This window comes from Varanus komodoensis, unplaced genomic scaffold (assembly GCF_004798865.1).
Source record: "Varanus komodoensis strain SLA01 unplaced genomic scaffold, ASM479886v1 scaffold53, whole genome shotgun sequence".
NCBI lineage: Eukaryota > Metazoa > Chordata > Lepidosauria > Squamata > Varanidae > Varanus > Varanus komodoensis.
In genome coordinates, this window is record NW_025336126.1 from 3,436,031 (window position 1) to 3,441,924 (window position 5,894).

A 5,894-nucleotide genomic window follows, 5' to 3' on the forward strand; every position below is an offset into this window, starting at 1 on the left:
CAGTAGGGGAACGCTATCAAGCATCCAGTGTTTGATTCTTCCTAGTGGGGTTTGCTCCTTCCTTTAACTTCTGACCCTAACCCTTTAACATCTGGTGGTTCAGTGCTGAGGGAAACACACTGTACATGCTCAGAGGTACACCTCTTTTTATCACCCCTGAGTATAAGATCACTGCATTGTGCTTTTAAAGCGCTGCATGGCAGACAGAAATTCAGCAGGCACATCTTTGTGAGCTTAGAGGTGCAGCCCCAGGGAATTTTTGAAATCTGCTTTTAAGGCCATGAAAAGGCTGCTGGTAACAAAATGATGATATTCCCCCCTTGGAAACACACCAGAGTTGGACTGGGGGCTGCCAAAGAAGGGAGGGCACTTAAGCAGCGGTCCTTCTGCTTTTGCATCTGAAAAGAAATACACGCCCTGGGCTACTGCAAACAGCATCATAGGCTATAAACCCAAATCAATATTGACCTTGTCCCTACATCAACCACGGCTGAGGCCACAGTTGAACATAAATGACAGTCACTCATGAATCCACAGCTGGGGCACATGAGTATACCTTGGAAAGAAAATTCCCTGTTTCTCTCCCATCGGCCAAACACCATCCCCTCGACTTTAGCCAACCCCTTGTGTAGCTTCCTTTCTGCGAAAAGAGCAGGGTGGCAAATGCCAGCTGAGTTCAGGGAATCATGGATGCTCGTCCAGGCAAAGAAGAAGGTGGAATACCTCCTTTAATAAACACAGCAGCCTTGGCAAGATGAAGCAGGTGTGGCGCTTGGCAAGAGATGCCACAGGACTCTTGAAAGGGAGTAGGCCTGCTTATTTGATTTTCTTTACCATACGCACACCCTTGTACTGCAAATAATCCAGAATAGCCAACCAACCCTGTTTCTGTGCTCACAGATGAAACACTCACTGGTGTTTCAGAGTAGGAAACAAGAAACATTCCCAGGTATTTTAACCTGTTCATTGTCTCACCAACAATCACTTAAGCACCCCGCCCTCCTGCCCACCCCCGAAGTGCAGGGCTTGCATGAAAAGTGGTGAGGGGAGGCAGTTGTCCAGGGCCCCTGGGGGCCCCATGAGAACTTCCTGAGCTGCCAAATCTTTGACCAGCCTTTGCTTCTGTTTCTTTCATGGCAGTTTGATCATGGCATGCAAGTAATATAGTGTCTTGAGCTAAAGGCTGAAGAACATCCCAGTTACCACTGGGTCTTTGAGAAACTTCACTTCTTTTTGAAGCTGTGCATGCCAGAAAATTATTTTGGGTTCGTGTTGCATTCATTAACTCAATGGGAGGAATTTGCATGCATTTGAAACATTTCAACATCCCTGGAAGGGCAGAACAAGGACAGGTACCATAAAACAGGGACTGTTTGTGTTGGTAAACAGTACCTGTATATCTTCCAGCTAACAGGATTGTTGTGATTCAATTTCACCCCTGGGCATGCACTGAAATGAGTAAATATGTAAAATCTACATATTTACTTCTCTGCAGCCAGTGCAGTTGAGATCATCTAGAAAAAGTGCAGGCTCAGCAATCTCACTGCCAGTTTATACTCATCCACCCTACAAGCTGCTGAAATGGCCACAGCCATGAATTCCCAAACAAGCAGGTGATAAGAAAAGCCCAAGAGAGAAGGCATGCTGGGGATGTGCAATCAAAAGAGCATTTACAGTTTACTCTGGCTTCCCAAAAAGACATACAGCATGTCGGCAGCTCCCAAGGGACTAGAAAGGAGTCTGTACAAGATGCATTTATAGCCTATTAGTTTGGAGGCGGTGTGTGCGTGTGCGTGTGCCGGGGGGGTGGGGTGGAATCACACAGGCAGTTTGCTAGAGGCCCATGAGTGTAAAACGGAAGGGTTGAATGGATTAAGGCAAGACCTTCCAGGACAGGCACGCATGAGCATATTTAAGGTGCAGGTGTGTAGCAACATGGTTTCCTGATCAGATCAGGAATCCCACCTTAAGTCTAAAGCTGATCTTACAGCTTCAGGCTTTTAGCAGCTGTATTATGGCAGAGTTTTCACTTGTTTTAAGCATGACTCCAAATATCTGTTTTTACAAATAGGGGTGTCCTTAGGAGACAGGGCTCTTTGAAGAAAGTCACCTAAGTAGCAAGTTTGTGTATTCTGTGTGTTTTGTGGCTTGAGCCCTGATCTTTGGGTCCCTGTCACTGCTCCCGATGCACTCTTCCTGTCTCTTGCTCCCTCCAGGCTTGGGGAGAAAGTGATAACTTCCTTCTCTTAAACTTACCAGGTTGCAGAGTGAAACCCCGAAAGTCTGCTGACATCATGAGTGACCCAGGAAGGTAAGATGGACTGTTAGATTCTCCTTCACCCCTAAGCAGCAAGACTTCTTAGGCCTGGCGACACCAGGCAGCTGTCGAGGGCAGTGCAAGTATAACGGGTGCCCACCATGCCGAAAGCTGTGCATCCGTCCAAGGGGGCATGGAGTTCCTGGCATGGCCAGTTCTCTCAGAACCAGCTTTCTAGAACCTTCTGTGGTTTTCCAGGAGCTCCAGGCACGCTCTTGGTCTTGGCCTTGCCACTGTTTGGGAGGGCACATGCTCTACATGCAAAAGATGGGGGTGGGGTGGGGGTTTAAAGGCAGGCCTGGTTGCCACGTGCCATGGGCCAGCAGAGGCCCCCCAACAAAAGGTCTCCTCCTTTTCACAACTGCCCTTCGCGTGCTCTCCTGCCGCTCGCCCTTGCCCAGGCAGCGGTGGTGGATGCTGCTGCCCATCTGCTCCTGCCTGTTGAGCAAGCCTGTGGCAGCCAAGGTGAAAAAAGGCTGAGCAGCAACGGCTGCTGGTGGCCATCACAGGGAGAAGGCAGCCACTGTGGAAGGGAGTCAGCCGTGGAGGGTGTCTTGCCCCAGGCCTGTTCAAAACCTGGAGCCACACTGCTGAGTTCTTGCCACTTAAGCATCCCACAAAATGAGGACTTAAAAAGGACCATAAATTTACATTACATTTACATGGGCTAATTTATAGTAACAGATGCACCTCCGTAAACAACGTGGAGGATTTAAGTAGAAATATAATGCATCTCACCCTAGCGGAGAGGACTGTGAGCTGGTGACCTGCTGAGTCGGCTGTCCAGGTGCCCACTGAGGTTATGGGTAACTTCAGGGCTGCCCACCCTGCTTCCCCCCTGCTATGGTTCTCTGTGTTGAACCCAGACTTCAGTCAGACAGCTCCTGAAACAGAAGGCAGTCTCAAGGAGAGGACTGTCCTGGGTGAAACAGGGCATGTGTCCACCTGACCTCACACCCACTGACCTAGGTTAACACCAAGCTTTGGGATGGCTCCACGGTCCTGCTCTACAGAGGACAAGCCTCTATTCGAGGGGCTGTGTTTAGCCAGATGTGGTTTGCACGGTTCTTCTAGGAGACTCTGGTCCACGTTCATTTCACAGAAGGGAAAGTGGTTCCGGGCCTTGAAGCTGCCTCTCAGCAGCAGTACCCGGACCAGGAACTGAGCAGGAACAGACCCATGGCTGCAGGCTTCCTGCGCTGGAAGCTGGCTGTGTTCTGCCCCCATCCCAGTAGCGTACGGGCAGGAGTGCTTGTGCTCCCCCAGCCGCTACCCTCCCCCTGGCTCTCTTTCACCTTGAGGGACAGGGCAGGCTGCCGGAGCAGGAACCGTGTCGCTTCGGTGCAGCTCCATGGCTCTGCTTGAGGGACTAAGGAGAGCTTAACTGGCAGCAAGCACCAGTTTGTTTCCTGCGTGAATTGTGGAACTTTACGAAGTGCTGCAGGGCAGAGTGAAGAGGCTGCCGGATGGCTCTTGTGGGCCTCGCAGGAGTTGTGAAGGAGTGGGAGGGGAGCACTTATGAAACCACTACAACAAGGACACAATTTGTGCAAAACGTACATCTACTGCCTTATATTTCTATCCTGCTATTTTCCTCTATGTGTATTCTGTGCAAATTTATATACACACCTCCAAATTGAAATATAATCATTATAACTTAAATCGAAATGCAGTATATTGCACCATAGTGTGGAAGATGGCGACCAGGTGACCTGTGTACTTTGCTCTATCAGCTGCCCAAGCACTGTTGAAGGACAATTTCAAGTCCCCAGATTCTCCCTGCTTGGGGTTCCCAATCTCTACCCTGGACAGTCCTTCAAAATAGAACACAGATATCTAACAGCCCTTCAAATAAATGACTGTCTGGTGTAAAAGAGGAGGCTCCCCTCCAGGGACACGGTGCTCTCTGGGAATCCATCCTGAGCTTATTTTTCTTGCTGTCAGCTGACTTGTCCTTCTTGCCTCCCAGCTTTAGCAGTGACATCCCGCGGCCGAGTGCCAGAGCCATCTATGGTGAGTCTGGGGAGAGGCGATGTATGGGAGGCAGTGTTCAGCTTCCAGGCTGAGCTGGAGGGCAGCTCAGTCCTGCACATCCATCATCCATAGTCAAGATCACCTGTTCTCATAAATCTGCTGCTGCTGTCCCTTACACCTGGAACGCCCTCCCTGAATGAGTCATTCGATAGCTCTTTTCTTTCCCATCCTCTTCCCAGGAGACTCGTTATTGACTCTACTAACCACACTGGTTTATGTTCTCCCCTTGACTCACTCTTGCCCTCCCTTTCTCTATCACATTTCCTTAACCTCAAAATATAGACTGTAAGCTCCTTGAGAACAGGGGACTAACTTTTTTAAAAACGTTACAGAACTGAGAAGTGCTGTGTATATTAACCATACTGTTTAAGATAAAGTTAACACTGCTTGGAAATCAATTAGTTCACCTGGCTCAGAATGACTTCCACCAAATTCATTTATCTGGACTGGTTTATTGCAAAGATTTTAAGAAAATGGCTTGATTAGAATTGCTAGGAGGGCTATTCAAAGCAAAACCCAAAATTTGTAACCTCTCCCTAGGGTTCATATTGGGCCATGCTATGAAGCTAAAAGATCTTTTTTTCTTTTCAAAATTCTGTGTCTTTCTCATATACAAGAGAATCTCTCCTATTTCAGCAGCTCCTCTGCTGCAGATTAACTCAGAAAACCGATTGATCTTTAGGATGACATTGTCCTCTGACTCAAGAAACCCCGGAAATGTCCATTTCCTGGGAGAGGAAGGCCCGAGGCTCTAAGGGGGCTGGGCTGGGCTGGGGTGAGGAGTCAGTGCCTACTAGGGTGGGGAAGGGTGTGTGTATGATCCTCACGAGCTAAACTGGTTCCCCCAGGGTGAGGCAGTAATCTCACCCCTCCACGCACAAAGAGGTAATCACACCTTAAGAACAGACATCTCTTCCTTAAAGGGACAAGTCCCTGGGTTATGAAGTCCTTTCAGTCCTGACTCAGCATGCGTATTTTCCCCATATAATTTATGGTCTATAAACAATTTATAGTTTATACAATAAATGACACACTTTATGGCAAAGGGCACAGTTTGTGTAGACGTGGATACATATTTGCATCTTTCTGTTTTGGTGGCCTTTCTGTCTCATTAACAGCTGCATGTCAGGGATAGATTTAACAGGTGCTGTTTCCCTCCAGACTGTAGATTAAGTGAAAAAAGGGCCATTCACGTTCTGGCTGACATGCCACTCTTAAAAGTACACAAGGCAAGCCTACAAGTGTCTGGTTTCTCTGCAAGTCCTCTAGGTAGAAAGGTGCCACAGCCCCACCGTGCCAGCTGTCCTTTCCAGAGGAGAGGCAGCAGAAGCCCCAGAGAGATTTCCCTCCTCCAAAAGTGAAGAGTTTAGTTCCACTTGCTCCATTCAAAATTCCCCCTTTAAAAAAAGTTAATTTGCTTTGTACAAAGTTGACATTAATTTTTCTGTTCTCATTTCCTCTTCCCTATCAGGATTCCAAACCAATTCCTCCACCATAAATAATGTTTTATCCTTTCCTGCAGAACAGAGGAAGAAGTATTCCA